This window comes from Macrotis lagotis, chromosome 4 (assembly GCF_037893015.1).
Source record: "Macrotis lagotis isolate mMagLag1 chromosome 4, bilby.v1.9.chrom.fasta, whole genome shotgun sequence".
Classification (NCBI taxonomy): Eukaryota; Metazoa; Chordata; class Mammalia; order Peramelemorphia; family Peramelidae; genus Macrotis; species Macrotis lagotis.
This window is the reverse complement of record NC_133661.1, coordinates 67,477,131-67,497,032: the sequence shown is the minus strand read 5'-3', so window position 1 is coordinate 67,497,032 and position 19,902 is coordinate 67,477,131. Positions and strand designations below refer to the sequence as shown.

Here is a 19,902-nt window from a genome sequence, read left to right as displayed (position 1 = left end):
TTGTGATGATTCTTTCCTTTAGAGAATTTGCAGTCCCATGAAAGGAAAAATGAAAATATGATATCAAGGAATTACACAGAAATTTACAATTCTTCATATCACATGGTATGAATGATCTCCATAAGTAAAGAAGCATATAAATTAAGAAGCTAAAGCAAAAATGATATAAAAAATTATGAACTGAATCTCGTTTAAAAGATCTGATTGATAGTATAAAGAAAAGAGAGAGCTCATTAGAAAAAGAAACAATAAAGTCACTGGTAGAATGCTTCAAAAACAAATAATCATAATTATTGTGTCCTTAAAAAAATAGTTGGCAAAGCATACAAATGTGTCTTTGGCAAATCAGAGTCTAGGTATCAGTGAAAAGGATGAGAATAAAAAAATCCTTCAGCTTTCCAATTTAATTAAATAGAAAAGTCAAATGAGACTTTTATAGTTTACCCTCCTGGATCATAGAAGTGTTCTACTTGAAACATGTTTTTTTAAAGGACACTTTAAAACCTTGTAGTTGTAGAAATCCCCATTCAATAGAAAAAAGGTTCTTGATTTTCTTCCCCCCAGGATACTGTACAATCAGCTAACTAGGGTGCTGGGTTCCAACTAGCTGAAGAAACTGGACAGCTTTGATCAGAATTCACAACAATGTTTCTCCCTTGTGTGATAAATGATTTACTGTTGAGGATAAATTAATATAATCTTTCATTATGTATGACATTCATCAGCTATGAGGAAGCTTTGGACTAAATGGAAAGTGATTTCACATTAAAAGCCTCCTGAAATTCAGGCAGAGATGAAAGCCAAATTTTTCCTTAAGTAGCATGAATGGAAAAAAAAGGATGCAAGCTTAATTTTATATTCAATAAAAAATGAACATGTTTCAAAAGCTTGTTATAGAATACTTTGAAAGGTCCTTTTGGGATCACATTGGACCAAAGCTCTAACCAAATGAAAAGAAACCATATACATTACCATAGTTATCTGACTTGTTATTGCATTTGATTACAAATGTCCATTGAGATGTCCACAATACAGTTCAATAATGGAGTAGTAAGGACAACCAGTAATTTCATTTCTAAAGATGACAAATGAGCAAGTGGATATGCAGTGGTTAGAACACTGGGTCTGGAATAAGGAAGACCTGAGTTCAAATATGGCTCAGATACTTACTGGCTGTGTAAATCTGGGCAGAACACTTAATCAACCCTGTTTGCCTCAGTTTCTTATCAGTAAAATAAGCTGGAGAAGGAAATGACAAATTATTCCATTATCCTTGCCAAGAAAACTTCAAACAGATCATGAAGAGTCAGACCCAACGGAAATGATCGAAGAACAAGAACATCAATGTGTTGACACCAAATAAAGCTATTACAAGTATGTTCACTCCTAACAGATTATAGGATTCATATCTGAAAGGAATCTTGAAACCAACTAGTTCCTTCCCCTTCCTTTCATAGTTCTAGAAATGTCAAATGATACCATCATATCAAATAAGTAGTAGATAGCTCATCAGGGCTTGCAACTTAATCATTTGACCCCAAATTCAATATCCTTTATACTATACCATGTTGCCTCACCTCTGCTTCACCAGAAATTTATGGCAACCTCAGACTCAATATGAAAATAGGAAACAAATATATATTTCCTGATGCTTAAAAAAATTAATAGTATCCTTTCTTCTCTTGACCAGAGCATCACAGCAAAAGGATATGAGACAATCATCCTGCAGAAGTTGCTAAGCAGAGTAAGATCTATTGCTGAAATATATTACTATAAGATAAAGTTTGGGGTTTTGTTTTTTTTTTCTTGAAAAGTGTCTATACCATAGAAATGTACGAAAAGCCAATGTACCAATGGTTGGTAAGAAGAGACATGTAAATAATTGGTCTTTATCTAGGACATTGACATATAGGTTCAGTTGCATGATATTTTATTAAAAGGAAAATGAAATGCTACTTAAGAGTATATGCAGGGAGCCAAGATGGTGGCAGGAGAAGAATTTCTCCTAGGTGTTCTTTCCAAAATAATTCAAAAATCTTAAAATTATAACTGTAACTAAGATCCAGTGAGGCAATTCTTGAGCTCAAGGTAACCTGGAAAATAGTGGAAAAACTCTGTTCCATGTTTTAGAGGGGCGGCCCCACCAGAGGGAAGAAACTTCAGCCTCTCAGGAACAGCCCCAGGTTGCCTGGGAGCCCTGGTTCACTGCAGCAGAAGCAATTTCCTGACCTACACCCCAGGGAGAAGCAAGCACAACTTGGAAACTTGGAAGATCAGCAGGGAGACCTCTGCCTGAATGAGCATGAACCCCAGGCCCTGAGCTCAGTAGCGAGAATCAGGGCACTGGCCCGGGAAAGGCACTTAGGACAGCCTGCGGTCCAGATTCAAGAACTGGAAGCAGGCCCATGGAGTAAGCAAGCAGGAGCCTCTAGGCAGCACCCTCAGTGCTCAGCCCACTGAAGGTAAACCAGAGAAGAAAGACTTCTGAGGTCTGTCCTCTGTCCCTGGAACAGGAGTCTGGGGCTCTGACCACATTTAGATCCTGATTTCAGTCTAGGTCCCTCATAGAACAGGAACCTCTCTTCCTCAGCCCCATGGCAGAGGGGTGCGCTTGTGTTTATTCACAGACCAGGAGAGCAGTCAGAGCCTCACACACTGAGGATCTTGTGCAAGTGTCCCAATAAAATTCAAAAGCTCAGGAAGCACCCCAACACCAGGCACAGGCTGGGGAAATGAGTAAGCAGGGGAAAAAAATGGAACCTGACCATTGACAAATATTTTGTCTATGATCCCAAGGAGGATCCAAATACTCAATCTGAAGATGAGGAAGCACAAGCTTCTGCATCTAAAGACACCAAGAAAAATAGAAGTTTGGCTCAGGCTATGATAGAGCTCAAAAAAGATTTCGAAAATCAAGTATGGAAGATAGAAGAAAAATTGGGAAAAGAAATGAGAAAAATGCAGGAAAAACATGAAAACAAAGTCAGCAGCCTAGTCAAGGAGATACAAAAAAAATGTTGAAGAAAATAATATGCTAAAAATCAGCTTGGGTTAAATAGATAAAACAATGTAAAAGTCATTGAGGAGAAGAATGCTTTAAAAAGAATAATTGGGTAGATGGAAAAGGAGATAAGAAAGCTCTCTAGAAAAACAAATCATTCATATGTAGAATGGAGCTAAAGGAAGCTGATGACTTTATGAGAAATCAAGATACAATATTTCAACTACAAAAGAATGAAAAATTAGAAGAAAATGTGAAACATCTCATTGAAAAAAAAAACAAGTGATCTGGAAAACAGAATCAAGAAAGATAATTTAAAAATTATTGGGCTACCTGAAAGTCATGATCAGGAAAAGAGCCTTGACCTCATGTTTAAAGAATTCCTACAGGAAAATTGCCCTGATATCCTAGAAGCAGAAGGCAAAATAGAAATGGAGAGAATCCACCGATCTCTCCTGGAAAGAGATTGAAAAATAATAATAAAAAACAACCCCCAGAAATATTATAGCCAAGTTCCAGAACTCCTAAGTCAAAGAGAAAATATTACAAGCAGCCATAAGGGCACAATTCAAATATCATGGAGCTGCAGTCAGGATCACACAGGACTTAGCAGCAACTACATTAAGGGCTCGTAGAGCTTGGAATATTATATTCCAGAAGGCAAAAGAGTTTGGAAATGCACCTGATAATCACCTACCCAGCAAAGCTGAAATCTTCTTCCAGGGAAAAGATGAATTTTCAATGAGCCAGGGGAATTTCAAATGTTCCTGTTGAAATGACCAGAGTTGAACAGAAAGTTTGATCTTCAAGTACAGGACTCAGGTGAAGTATAGAGAGTGGAGGAGAAGGGTAAATTATGAGGGACTTAATGATGAACTGCCTGTATTCCTGCACAGAAAAATGATACTGATAATACTCATATGAACCTTCTCATTTAATAGAGCAGGTAGAAGGAGCTTTTATAGATGAATCACAGGAGAGAGCTAAATTTGAAGATATAATATATTGTAAAAATGAAGTCAATGGCTAAAAGGGAAATGTACTGGAAGTAAGAGAAATGAGAGTAGAATAGTCTAAGATATTTCATGTAAAAGATATTTTTTGCAATGAACTTTTCAAATGATATGGAAGGGGGAAAGGCAAGGGGGAATGAAAGAACCTTCACTCTCATCAGAAATAGCTCAGAGAGGAAACAGCATATACACATTCAATAGGGTATAGCCATCTAGAGTAAAAAGGAGAGAAGGGGGATGGGGGAAGGTGGAGGGATATGCGTGATAGAGGAAAGGGTAAATCATAGGAGAGAATAGTCAGATATAACACATTTTCTTTTTTTTACTTTTTACAAGGTGCTGGGATTGGGTGGCCTGTCTGGGAACACAGGGCTGGGTGGTTACTGGGTCTCTGGGATCATATGTGGGCTTGGCGCCTCTTGGCCCCAGGGCCAGTGCTCTGTCCACTATACCACTCAGCTACCCTACAGCACATTTTAGAAGAGGGACAGAGTGAAAGGAGAGAGAAAACATAATATATGGTAGTGAAGAAGAATAGATGAAGGGAATTACAATCAGCAACAGCAACTATGGAAAAATATGAAACTTCTGTGATGGACTTATGATAAAGAATGTGATCCACCCGAGACAGAGCTGATGGTATCAAAACACAGACAGAAATACATTTTTTCTTTCTTTTACTTTTTTCTCATAAGGTTCTATATTTTTGTGGGAGAGAGAGTATTATGTCTACACTTAAAAAAGGATATTTTAGTAATTTATAAAGTCATATTAACCAGGAAAAGAAACCAGGAGGGATGGGAATTCAGGGAAACATGGAAGGATTTGCATGAACTGATGCTGGACAGAACCCGAAAAACAATGCATACCCTAACAGCAAAAGGGGGGGGGTGATCATTATCCTCGATGGATTTGCCCATTCCATCAGTGAAACAATCAGGGACAATTTTGGGCTATCTATGATGGAGAATACCATCTGTATCCAGAGAAAGAATTGTGGAGTTTGAACAAAGATCAAAGACTATTACCTTCAATTTAGAAAAAAAAAAGAAACGTTATCTGATTATGTAATTGTGCTCTCTTTAATTTTCTTACTTAAGGTATAATTTCTCTCTCTCATCATATTCTACTTAGATCAATGCATACCATGGAAACAATGTAAAGACTAATAGACTGCCTTCTGTGGGGGATGGGGAGGTAAGTAAGAATAGGAGTAAATTTGTAAAACTCAAAATAAATGAAATCTTTCATTGAAAAAAAAGAGTATATATGCAGGAAGATGGACAACAACAGCAACAATGAAGCTGAGAAAAATGAAGGTAGTGAAGTCCAAAGAGATTTCTAAGACTATAACATCCCAACATGCTGAGCAAGTCAAAATAGAAAATTCAGAAGATATGATTAAACTGAAGTGAATCAGAGAAGTAACCTTAGGAATTTGACAGAAGAGCTTGAAACAAGCAATGACCTTTAAATGCAATTTTATTTTAGTTTTTCTATCCCCATCAGTGAATGAGTCTCTGACATTTATATGTGGGTATCAATGCAGTATCAAAGAGTTTATCCATTAATCTAACATTTAGACTACTTTATTAACCATACCAATTGTTCTCCATATGATTATCCTACTTTTCTGAAGTGGGTGGGGCAATGATGGTGAGGTGAATACCATTCCTAGAAGAAAAGAATGAGATGGAAATTTTAAGTTTAAGTGGCCAAGGTCATGCATTTGGCAATTGGTATTTGGTATTCACACTTAGTTTTCCTCCACTTAGGCTGCTAATTTTTTTCACTTTAAAATTTACAATGCTTTTTTACAAATTTTTGATATTCTTTATATTATTTATGGATATCTTTGGTTTTTATAGGTTTTTAAACTTATATTTTTTCTTTATCTTGAAAATTTTTTTTCACCAATTATATATAAAGATAGTTTTCAACATTCATTTTTATAAGATTTTGACTTTCATATTTTTCTCCTTTCTTCCCAAGTCCCTCTCCAAGACAGCAAGCAATCTAATACAGGTTATACATATGCAAATGTATTAGTCATATTGTGAAAGAAGAAACAGATCAAAAGAGGAAATCCACAAAAAAGTGAACAGAAAATTTTTGGAAATTTTCAAATTCCAAGCTATCAATAGTCAAGTGAAAAATTATCTTAATCTTTAATAAAAAATAAAAGTGCAAACTTAAAAAATTCCAAGGTTCCATCTTATGCCTATCCCATTGGTTAAATTTACAAAAAATTAAAATACAAATGCTGCACAGACTGTGGAAAAACTGGTACTTAGTTTCACTATTGGTGGAGTTATGAATTGGTCCAACAAGCTTGAAAATTTCCCAGAAAACTTTTATACTTGCATACATTTTGACCCAGTGATGCCACTCTTTGATCTATACCTCAAAGATATCAAAGAAAGGAAAAGAACTCATATTTAAGCAAATATTTATAGCTTATCTATACAATTACAAAGAAATAGAAACTGAAGTGATATTCATCAATTCAGAAATAGCTGAGCAACTTAGGGTAAAATAATTTGATGGGATACTATTTTTGCTGTAAGAAATACAAAGAGAATAATTTCAAAAAATAGAATAAGACATATAAAGTAGTGCAAAGTGAAACTTTTTCTGAGCAAAGCTAGGAGAACAAATTGTATAATTACATCAATATTGTAAAGATACTTCAGCTTTGAAAGAGTTTGGAACTCTGCTCATTACAATGACCGATAACATTTCCGAGAACTCATTTGAAACTCATGTTATTCATCTTCATATGGAGAACTGATGAACTCAAAGTGCAGATTGAATCTTATTTTATTTTTCTCTCTTTCCTTGTTTCCTTCTTTTCTTTCTTGGTTTAGATGTTATTAGAATTTATTTTGTAAGACAACAGAAAGTTTGTAAGGGGGTTAATTTTACTTGACCACTCAACACATGGGGAGGGTCTCAAGAGAGGGAAAGAATTAGAAATGTAAAATAAAATTTAATTTAAAAATAAAGTTCATTTTTTAAACCAGATTTTCTTTCCTTATCTTGCTCTGACTTTTTTCAAGCACTCTGACTTATAATTATTTCCCAGTTTTATACTTTTCTTTCCCATCTCTGTACAGGTCTGCAGTCTATCAACATATATCATATATCTCCTTTCATTTCTACCTATTGAAACCCGTCTGTTACTTCCAGGATCATCTGAAATGCTACCTTCTCTGGGTAATTTTCTTTGATCCCTATATTGTAAGTCATCTTACCCTCAAATTTCTTTTAGGGCAGCTAGGTGTGGATAAAGCACTGGCCTTGAAATCAGAAGGATGGGAGTTCAAATCCAGTCTCAGACATTTGGTACTTACTAACTGTGTGACTTTGAGCAAGTCACTTTACCCAGATGATCTGGCATCCAGGGCCATCTCTAGTTGTTCTGAGTCATGTCTGACCATTGGACCTAGATGGCTCTAGAGAAGGAAGAGAAGCTGAGGACTTAGCAAAGCAGTCCCTCACTTAAATCCATATCATCTGCTTGTTGGTATCATCTCTTTGATGTCATGATTTTCTTTGAAAATGAAGAACAGACTTCATTTTTCTCCCTATCATTTTATCGATATGTGTAATTTCTCTTAACCCCATTTTATAGGAGAACCTTGAAGTTCCTAAAGCTTAAATTATGTTTCCTCTGCCTTCAAACTGTGATGAAATTATACAGATCCCAAAACTCTAACACTTTCCTCACAATATTAAGCAGTTTTTCAAGTCTATTTGAATTGTAGGTACCTAATTAAGGAGAACAATTGATTGCCAAATGTTACTTAAAGTGTGAGTTAAAAAATGACAGCTAAAATGATAGCTAAGATATTTTCTGACTTAATATCAAGAAATGAAATAAAAGTTCTTAATTACTGAAATATTCAGGTTTAAAAGTCAAACTAAATTTTATTTAAAAGGATGACATAAAGACAATGCTCCAAAAAACTATTTCCTAAATTTTCAGCAAAATATTCTACTTAGCTTAGCACTTAGTGGTAGTTTAGAAGATAGTTACTTAGTAATGATAATTTCAGAATGAATGATTCCATCATTAGGATCCATTAGCTAAGATAGGCATCATTTTCTAAACTGCCTGTCCAAAGTACAACCTAACCAAGATCTGGCTAGAATGTCATAGATATTTCTAGAATGAATCAAAAATAATTTTAGAGAATGCTCATTTTTAAATGATATAGAAAAAAATACTGGATAGGTAAAAATTTAATGAAGAATTCAAGTCACTTCTAGAATGTTGTAAGAATATAAAGTCAGATATTTAGTTTTGTACATTTATTTTAAGCAAGACATTATGCTATCTACAGCTTTTATTATATTACTCCACTGAAATAGTGTTTTCACTCATAATTTTTAATGACAGACTATCCTGCATAAATAATTTTACAACTTCACTTTCTTATGGAACTAACAAATCTAGAATCAGTTTCTTAATGATCTTTATATAAGATAATTTCAATAGGTTATCTATGTCAAAATCATATTTCTTTGAAACTCCACCAATAATCAACCAAAGGATATCAACTAAATATAGCATATGTCCTTAAGAAAATGCCCCTGAAGCCTTTTAATAAATTTTCATTTATACATTCTGGTCAATCTAAAGACTTTAGGCAATAATTAGGTTTGGCAATTGCACCTAGTGATATAGAGTCTATAACTATTAGGCACTAACAAGCACCAAAAAAACACAATCTATGTTCTGTATGGACATTTGCCTTGAATTTGTAGCTAATGAAATAAATCTCCATTTTGTTATAATATTTGTCAATAATTACTTTAAAAATTATCATTTAACAAAACCTTAGTGTGATGCTTTGCTTCTGTAATTTTCCATAGAAAAAATAAAGTTTAGAAAAAAGCACCATGATATAGTGTTTTTTATGTAGTTAATGTTCCATCTGTCAAGTTTTCCCTAGCCATCCTTGGCTCAAAATGATCTCATGTTTGCCAGGTAATCTTCTATGGCTTAATAAGGTCTATACAACCTCTTTCTTAGTTCTTTAAAATCATTTACAGCTGTCTAATTATTTATATCTTGTTAAAACAACCAGATGACCCTCAGATCACAGAACTAGAATCAGGAGCAGTCAGAGGCAATCTAGTCTAACCCTTTCACATTTCAGGAGAGGAATTTGAGGGCCAGAAAGGTTGTTGTTTAATTCTTCCTTCTCAAGGAAGACCATGACCTCAGGGAGGTAATGTCATGACATGCACATGAATTGGATTTGAGGAGGTGCTGTGCTAAGTCACCAGTCTCACTTTCTCCTCTAGAGTCATCTGGGTCCATTGGCCAGATATGATTCAAGATGACTGGTGACAACTCTGGATTTGAGGTAGTAAGAATTAAAGGAATTGGCCAGGGACATAGTAAGTGGGAAGTATCTGAGGTACAATTTGAACTCAGGTCCTCCTGAATTCAGGGTCAGTACTTTATCTACTATGCCATCCACCCACCAGAAAGGCAAAGCAGTCACAACGTTAACTACGACCAAAATAATATTTGAAGACAGGAACCTCTGACTCAAAAGGCAGCAGACTTTCCAATTGAAAACCTGAACATCTTTTTAGTTTCAAGCTAAGCTAAGCACAGTCTTTTGAATTCCTTCTAATTTTTTGTTTCCCTTTACTGTATCTCATACCCCACAATCAGCAGAGCCTTGCCTAGAGTGGGTATAATATATTACATGACTTGCTTCTTAGTGAACAAAAGCTACTAAGATGAAGAAATAACTAATGGATGGCTCATATGCTTCATTAGTGAAAAGAGAACCTATAGATCACTTCTTGATTGGTGAAGCCCAGGAAACAGATTTGTGGGAAGAAAGACATGAAACAAATGAAAAAAGATGTCAAGGGCTGTTTGTGACCCACATGATTGCAAGGAAATCCATAAGAGAAGAGATCCTTCAGCACAGTGAGGATAAACATGTATTATTATATTTTGTTGTAGATTTGCTTTTAACTTAGGCTAGAAGCAGAGAATACAAAATGGAAAATAAGATAGAAATATTTGTTAGTAAAGAATAAGTTTGAGCACTGAAAAGGAAATAACCAATTTCAATTATACTTAAAAGTTAAGAAAATTTGTTAGGAATTTTTCATTTTTCCTCATTAAATAATTATTCTTTCCTATCCTTCCTTTCAACCCCAAAATGTCTGATTAAGAAATCAGCCTTGTTTATTAATTAATTAATTAATTCATTCATTCATTCATTTCACTCAGTTATTTATCCATATATTTGTTTAGTGAGATTCTAGTTTGTTCATGACAACCTGATCTTTTAATTAGAGTACATTCCATGAAATTTCCATGAATTTATAATGTTATGTTTATATATTTAGAATTCATAAATAGTTACAAACAAACTTACAAAGGATAAGGGCCATTTCAAGTCAAACAAAAGTCTAATGTAAATAAATTGGGAAAACAGCTCTCAGAGGAGGAGGAGGGGAAAATCAATATTTGGTAGATTTATTATAGGATAATAAAATATATATCAGAAAATCCTTTGCAGCATTGGAGCCTCTTTATTCCTCAATATACACTCTCTGGTTTGTTGCTTTAAAATTCACTTCTCATTCATTTCTCAGCTGTACATCTGATTATTTAGATTTTATTCATGCCTCAGCTATTCCCCACTCTCCCTGCCCTTAAATTGTCACAACTCTGACTCTGTGTCCTCTTCCCATCAATGAATTCTTCCCATGACTCTATTTTAGGAAAGTGAAAGTCTAAGAAGTCCAAGACTAACATCCTTTAGTCCTCCCCTGCTCTGCTTCCAACTTTCCAGACTTCACCAGAATGCCTCCCCTTTATATTTTATTTTCTGATAGAATATGATCTCAAGGGAAGGTGTTGTCTCTCTTCTTTATATGTATATTCTTAGCATAAATATTCAAAGAAAGTAAAGACTTATTAATTGAATGAAAATTCATTCACATTGCATCATGCACTAAAAAAGAGTATTCCATCTTTGCAAGTTTAAAGTTCATTTTTACTTCATGATAAAATGCCACCAAAGCATAGATAAAAATCATTTTTTGCTGTTAATTGAGGCATGTCATTCTAAGTCAAGGTAACAGTGAAAATTCAAATTTTTCTTCTTTTCTTTTTCTTTTCTTTTCTTTCTTTTCCTTCTTTTTACTTTTTCCTTTTGCCAATTCCCTGTAAGGATTGCCTTAGGCAAAATTCTTAAATAGTCAGATTTACTCTCCATCATTCTGGAGTGGATGAATACTTTGAGGACTTGTTAAATCCCATATATCCATGTATGGGGTCAGTTCTGTATTTCTGTCAATTGTTCAAGAGAGGTCCCAGGGTTGGCTTTCTTTGTCATTTTTGTAAAGGATCTGTCATAGGGACTTCAAAATGAAATCTCCCAGTTTGGAAATGATACAAAGTTCTTCTAGATGATTGCCATGACAACCAGAATAAACTACAGAAGCTCCCTGAGTGAGTGGGCAGAAAAGTATTAGATGAGTATGCCCCAGACAAATTATTTAAGATGAAATAATGCAAATAGGAATTAGAAGATACTAAGCGCTAAGGAATGCTGACTCAGGAAAGGGAACTTGAAATCATTTTTAGAGTTGTTTTAATCAAGATATAAACCCAAAGAGCCAATTAAAAACAAGTATATTAACAGGAGAAGACTGCAGTAATCCTTATCATACATTAGTACAAAGTCTAAGTTTACCTTCCTTTGGAATTCTATGTGTGATTCTGGCTGCCAAATCTCAACTAATATAATAGAGCAATGAAATGTACAGATATGGGAATCTTAAAGGACCAAGGAGATAATGTACCTGTTACATAGAAATCAAATAAAACAAATGAAAAATGTCTGCAAAAAATTAATATAAAATTTAATTTATTAAATTAAGAAATAGATGAATATGGAGGAAATCCTTAATTCTATAACTAAGGGATTGTTTTGGAAGAAAAAATAGGAGTTGAAAGAACATGTTCAAAATATTTAAAAAAAAATTCTGATGGATATTCTTGCAGCTCAGTGAATTGAAGCTATGAGAATGGCAAAACCTGATACTTTTGGCCACAACTAATTTAGTAGTGAAGACCTCTTATAATTTGAGATTATGAAGTATGCTCTTTTTGGCCATTGATCAGAAAAAGAAAGGGAATTAACTGATATTTTTAAAAGAAGATATAACTAAAATGGGTATATTATTTAAACATAGCGTAAGCAAATTAGAGGAATATGGAAAAATTTACTTGTCAGATCTATGTATATAAAGGGAAGAATTTATGACTAAATAAGAACTTGAGAGAACTTTGAGACATAAATGGATAACGTTGATTACATTAAATTAAAAATATTTGAACAAACTAAACCAATGATTCCAAGAATAAAAGGAAAGCAGGAAACTGAGAGAAGCTTTTATAATAAGCTATCAGAAAAAGGCTTCATTTCTAAAATATATAGAGCTGAGTAAATTTTATAATAATAATAATAATAACCATTCTTCAATTGATAGTCAAAGAAAGGAGCAGAAGAAAAAAATAAAAATTATTCATAGTCATATAAGAAATGTTCTAATTAAATATTGACTGGAGAAATGCAAATTAAAACAACTAAAGATACCACCTCACAACTATTAGATAAGTTAATCTGATAGAAAATGAAAATTACAACTGTAGGTTCAGATTTGGGAAAAATCAGGACTTTAATGCATTGTCTGTGCTGTGACTTGATCCAAGCATTTTGGAGAACAATTTGAAACTAAATCAAAAGGGCTATAAAATCAGGAATACCCTCTGTTCTAACAATAATATTAATAGTTATTTATTCCAAAGATATAAAAGGAACAGAAAAAACTCTAAGTGTTAAAATATTTTAGTACCTCTTTTTGTGATGGCAAAATATTGAAAATTGAGGGGATGTCAATCAATTGGGGGATGTTTGAATAAATTGTGGTATATAATTTTGATGTTATACTGATGTGCTATAAATTGTAGAAAGGTTTTTAGGAAAAAACTGGGAAGACATAAATGAAATGATGTAAAGTGAAGTGAATGGAATCAGAAAAACATTGTATACATTAACAGCAATATTATATTTGAATGTTTTAACTATTCTCAATAATATAATGATCCAAGAAAATTTTGAAGGATTAATGATAAGAAAATGAAATCTACTTTCAGAGAAAGAAGTGGTAGTGTTTGAATGCAGATTAAAATGAGGTAATCTTTTTTTTGTTGTTTTTTTGTTTAGGTTTTTTTTTTTTTTTTGCAAGGCAAATGGGGTTAAGTGGCTTGCCCAAGGCCACACAGCTAGGTAATTATTAAGTGTCTGAGGTTGTATTTGAACTCAGGTACTCCTGACTCCAGGGATGGTGCTCTATCCATTATACTGCCTAGCTGCCCCCAAATCAGGTAGTCTTTTTAAATAAAACTTTATTTTTCTTGGCTATTTTTTGACTTTCTTGCAACTTGGTTAATATGAAAATATGTTTTACATTGCATATTATATTACATTATATTACAACATTACATATGTTTTACATAATTTCATGTTTGTTATTCATATCAAAGTGGTTGGGAAAGAGGGCAAGAGAGAATTTGGAACTCAAAATTTTAAAAATCAGATACTGTTTTAAATGTCCAAGTAATTGAGAAAATAAAAGGAAAAAGGTAAAAATATTAAAGGGTTATTTCTTTTTTTCTGTTAGTAAATGGCAACCACAGGACCCAGAACCACTAAATTTTAAAAATTCACAAATAAATTTAGAAACATTCATTTCCATATGCATTCTTCTTCAACTAGGACTAAGGAAGAACAGATAGTTGAAAGGAAGTTCAAAACGCAATCTCATACTTATATGGAGTGTATGAACTTTAGCAGACCATATGCTCAAGGACATATGGAAGTCAGGGTTGGGAATAGAATATCACCCTCCCCTTCTATCATGATATCCTAAATACAAAATAAGGAAATGTAGAATGTAAAGTAGTACAATTAAGTTGATTTATAGATACTTGAACAATAATCTTTATCCATTCTGGGCTAAGAAATGAATTACCTTCTACCTCAGAGAAGGTATTTAAATATGGATCAGAAAGCTTTGTATGTCCCTGTGTATTTTATGACCTTTTATTTTTTAATCAATGTCATGTTCATCAAATTTACAGATTACACATGCAAAGTCAGAAGGAAAATCTGATGCTGAAGGTGAAAAAATAAATTTCAAAAAGATTGCAATATGTTAGAACAATGGATTATAATGTGAAAGTTTTTGCTTAGCAGTAAAGAATTCAAATTTCTGTAATTACACTAAAAGAATCAATAACATGATTACAGAACTGGCTTAGGAGCAATTTATATGAAGAAAAAGTAAGGATTTGGTAGATGACAGATTCAAAATGAGTGAACAATGTGTTTATATGTGTGTTTGTACATACATATATTGACAGAAATATCTGTATATTTATATATATATACATTCTTCCATATGCATTTAAAATTTACATTTAAAAGTATAGGGTAATAGAAAGAGCATGAGTTCTGGACTCTTATGTAAAATGAGTTAGTTGAAATTGATATTCTATGTGGTCACGGGATCTGACCATTTGAGGGAAGGTAATTTCCCTTGAATATGCTGTATAGATCTTTCTATATTTGAATTATTATATTAAATTCTGGGCAAATATTTACAAATTATTTTAACCATTCATACTGCAGTGTACTGATGTTTATAGATGATATGAACCAGCATGGTGAAGTATCTATAAATGTCAAAGGGGAAAGATGAAAAGAAATGGAGATAGTTATATTAGAAATGAAAATATTTGAGGTGAGGACTATATATATTCCATTTAAAAAACATAAAATGTTATCAAATGAGAGATGGAGAATTTTTGCATGTTTAGATATTGTTCTATATAGCAGAACTAAGATCTGTGGATATGGTAATCATTGGGTTTTATGTTAAGAAAAAATTTCCAATTGAAGATACTTAAAAAATATTCTCAAAATTAGATCTGCCAGACAGAAAAAAAAAGAATGAGTCTTAAAGTAGATTTCCTCTGTGCCACAGGAAGTATTCAAGTAGACAGTAGAAGACCATGTCCTTGGACTGAGCTTGAACTAGATAAGATGTGAAATCCCTATAACTACTTCCCTAATACACTGGGGTTCATAAAAAAAGAAGATAATGAAAAACATTGGTTTCCCACTATGTGCACACATACATACATGATTAAACAAATATAGACTTTATACTTTAATCATAAATAAATTCAAAATATCTTGTGGTACCATTGTCAGAGAAGGAATGTTGAGCATATTGCTTTTCTGACCTAAGTCTGTTATATTTTATAATCTAAGAAGCTGGAACACTTATAAAACTTGTTTATCCCATCTGTTTCAAAAATGATACATAAATCAAGCTTCTGATCAATTATATCATGGCAGTACTTATTACTCTAATGATTCATTCTCATTATAAACTCAGATTCTATATGCCAGGAATCTTAATTACATCACCCGCAGATTTCTGGATATCATCAACTTTAGAGATGGAGATAGGTTGACACTTCCATGCCAGATCTCTGAAAATTGACACTATAGATCTCCTCAGTATAACTTTTAAAGATAAGAGATGACAAACTGTTTGTATTCCAACTTGGCCTTAAAGATTTAACATGAAGAAATTTGTTAAATATATGATTATTCCTCATCTAAACTTTTTATAGCTTTCTTATGCTTTTAGCCTAGTTTTATTCAGAATAGCTGGCAGGAATGGACCATTCTCCTGTTGTTATAGTCTTCTTTCTGAAAGACTGTATCGTTTAGTGACTAGCAAGCTAGCCTTGGAAGATTGACAATAAGATTCAGTCTCTGATATATATTGGTTGTATGAATGCTAACCCTAAGCAAATTACTCTATTTATTACTCTAGATATAATCTACACAATTTTCTAAATCTAAGTTACAGAGAAAATCTAACTCTACAATGACAAGAGGCAGTTTCCTCATCTGAGAGATCTTCTCTATCTCAGTGAAAATAAGTCTGATTCTACCTATCCAAAAAATCTTTTTTAATATAGATATGGTATGTGAATAGATTATCCTACAGGTAGTCAGGGGTGAGTAGGTGGAAACGTAGACAGAGTTCCAGGCTTGGAGTCAGGAAAATTCATCTTCATGATTTGAAATCCAGGCTCAGACACTTAATAGCTTTTTGATCATGGGCAAGTAACTTAACCTTGTTGTCTCAATTTTCCCATAAATAAAATCCCTTGATGCTTGATGGGGATTTTGTGATTCTGAAGTGAAATATCATAAGTAAAGTCCTTTGCAAATTTCTATAACACTATGTAGGTGAAAGCTGCTATTATCGTCACTATTGTTTTTGTCAATTATTTACATGGTGTGCTAGTCTTTTTGTTTGTTTGTTTGTTTTTGCAAGGCAATGGGGTTAAGTAGCTTGACCAAGGTCACACAACCAGTAATTATGAAGTGACTGAGGCTGGATTTGCACTCAGTTCCACCTGAGTTCAGGGTTGGTGCTCTATCCACTGCATCACCTAGTTGTCCCGGTATGATCGTCTTATAGGAAAAAAATCAGCATTTAATGGGGAAATAGATGTACTTTTTGGTTCCCTTAATTCAACTTGAAAATGACAATACACACAATTTAACTCCTATCAGAACACTTTTGCTCTTTTTTTCACATTGTTTTTACAAGTTTGGTTTTTGGTTATCTACTTAACAAGGAGATTAGCAGGAGCAAATTAGAAAAAAAAGGTAAGTTTGGGAATAAGAAATGCAAAAAATAATGTCAGGAAAACACAATGACAACAGTGAGAGTTCAGAGGTGACAGTGAAAGAGGAGACAGAACAATTACGAAAAGAAAACACAAACATTTGAAAAACACAGCAGTCTGAGATTACTTAATAATATAAAAATCCCACTCTACAAAGGAAATGTTTCTAAAAGTATTATTATTATTGTTAATATCAGACAGTATGACATCATTTTCCAAAGTAATTAAAACAGCTTTAATTCATATTCAGTGTCTTTTATGATGAATAGGAAATAGATCGTATAGATTATTATAACAAATGGTTTAAATGAAAATTTAAAAGGGAGTAAATGTTTTGTAATGATGACTTATGAAGAATGACATTCTTGGAGTAGGCAGTTTGTTTTCTACTGAAGACTAGAGTCTTTACTTTGTGATTGAGGTGGCCTTTGGAATCTGATGAAACCTTAATGATTTACCCTAAAGGAAAAAGATCTATTTATTAAAGAATCACGGGTCCTTAAGTTGGGAAAAAGCTTAACAAGTTCTGTTTATTTTATTGCAGTGGATTTTTATTGTATCATAAGAAACAAGGAACTTGACATATTCAGAGAAATAAAGAATAAGAGACGTCAAAAAACAATCTACCAGGATAATCATTTAGACAATGACCAGAATAATATAAGGAATGATAACTTTGAAAGATCTCAGAACTTTGATAAAGAGTTGACTAGTCATAACTTCAAAAGACTGATGATTCATCATTAAAACTCTTAGAGATTGTTATAGATTCAAAGTAAAGAATCATTGCATAGTCATATATAAGCAAAATCTCTGTTGTTTAGCTTAGTTATATATTAATGGTAGCAAATTGGTGCAATGGATAGTATACCCATACTGAAATCAGGAAGTCTGAGCTTTAGTAGTTCAAATCCAATCTCAGATTAGTTTTGTGACCTTGGGTAAGTTACTTAAATATATTTAACCTGATTTCCTTATCTGTAAAATGAGAAGGTAATGGCAACCCACTGCAAGTTTTTGCAAAGAAAACTCCAAATAAAGTCCTAAAGAATTGGATCGAAAAACAATTGAATATAGATTATTTCTAGATAAATGTTAGAAAGGTCTCAACAAGAAAGGAAAAAGAAATAAGATTTTTTTAGGAGTGGCATATATGGCTGAAAAAAAGAGAAAAAAAATAATATATCAAAACCCAAAATACTTTTTATAGAATTTGACAAACACAAAGTCCACTCAATCCTTTTCACTATATATATATATATATATATATATACATACACATATATATGTGTGTGTGTCATGCGTATATATAAAAGTATTTAAATCCATAGTATTTAACTTTTGAAAAATATTTTATTTAGCAAAAAAAATGGCAAATAACAAACTAAAGGAATTAAAGATGGAATGGATTTTATAAATTAATTAGGCATAGTGTGAACTATACATATACACATATATTACTACATATAATCTAAAAATTATTTTTTATTGATAGGTTGTTTTAACATCAACTTTTCCTTTTTTTTTCTCTCCCTTCTGAGGGGAAACATACCTTATAACAAATAATTTGAAAAAAGAGGAAGAAAAAAATAGGGAAAACTAATTTACAGATTCAAAAAACTATGCTAGATGCTATATTTCTGAAGAAATCCATCTCTGCAAAGAAGGGTATATGTATGTGAGCTTAATTTGCATCTTTTCATATTTCTTCTAAACTTATTCTTTATAATTTTAAAATATTCAGTTTCTGTTTTTTTGCTATTCTATTTACATTAATGAATTAATTGTATATATATTGTTTTCCTGACTATACTTACTTGACTTTTTATCAGTATGAGTCAAGTATTCAAAGTATACTTAATGTTTGTAAATTTCTTTGTTCTTAGATCAAAGTACATATACCATATTTTTATTCACCTATTCTCCAACAGACGTTAACAAAAATGAATTTTTGTGGATATGGAGACATTCTTTTTGTAAATATCATCATTGTGATTAAATTTAGCAGTGGAATCTCTGGTTCAAAATGGATGAACATTTTATTCACTATGTTTGCATAGTTACACTTTTCATATAGTTGTAATAATTAAGAGCTCCATTGTCTTTCCACAATCCCTAAAACTTTAATTAAATCTAAAAAATTTTTGACAACATTTTGGGATTGAGACAAAACCTCATAGTTGTTTTTGATGCATTTCTATTTTTTTGATGATTTGAGAAAACCTTTCATATGGTTGCTAACGGTTTCCAAAATATTCTTATTATTTGACCATTTATCTATTTGGGAAAGACTTTTCATCTTCTATCAATCATTCATATGTCATGTAAATCAAACTTGTATTAAAATACTCAATGCATATATTTTCACATTTGATTGCTATCACATTAGTTTTTTCAAAAAAACTTTAATGTTGATGAATCAAAGAAAATATTTTATCTAATTTCTCCAAATTCCTTATTTTTTAAAAATTGCTTTATTTTTCTCAATTATATATATATGTATTTTTTAAATAGTCCTTTTTTAAAACTTTAGTTCCAAATTGTCTCTCTCCCTCCACTACTCTATATTTAAGAAGGCAAGAAATTTAATGTGTTTTACAAAATGAAGTTATGCAAAACATCTTTCTATCTCAAAAGAAAACATAGATCAAAAGAACCAACAAGAAGGAAAATAAAGATAAGAGAAAGTATGCTTGAATCTGTATTCAAATTCCATAGATATTTTTTGCTCTGGAGTTGGACAGCATATTATATCATAAGTCCTTCAGAATTGTTTTGGATTATTCTATTGCTGAGAATAGCTAGATTTTTCATACTTGATCATCATGCAATATTACTATTACTGTATAAAAATTATTCCTGAATTTTTTGCCTTTAAATACTGAAATATTATTCTATACCTAGCTTCTGCCAAACAACTTTCCAGTTCTCCTAGCAATTTTTGTCAAATAGTCTATTCTTGCCCCTGAATTTTGGATTTTTATATTTATCAAACACTTAGTGATGAACTACTATGTACTTAATGTATACCTGTGATTAACCATTATATTTCTTAGCCA

At 32.4% G+C, this 19,902-nt stretch overlaps 1 protein-coding gene and 1 long non-coding RNA gene across 3 annotated transcripts in view; one reads left to right on the top strand and one right to left on the bottom strand.

Moving 5' to 3' along the window:
* Positions 1-5,222, top strand: part of LOC141519897 (uncharacterized) — a 33,365-nt gene extending 28,143 nt beyond the window's left edge. For both annotated transcript variants that reach the window (XR_012477472.1, XR_012477471.1), the window contains exons 3-4: positions 1,691-1,744; positions 5,149-5,222. This is a non-coding gene — a long non-coding RNA (uncharacterized LOC141519897). The remainder of the gene's footprint in view (positions 1-1,690; positions 1,745-5,148) is intronic.
* The window catches only part of NRG3 (neuregulin 3), a 1,220,394-nt gene that overhangs the window by 377,458 nt on the left and 823,034 nt on the right, over positions 1-19,902 (bottom strand).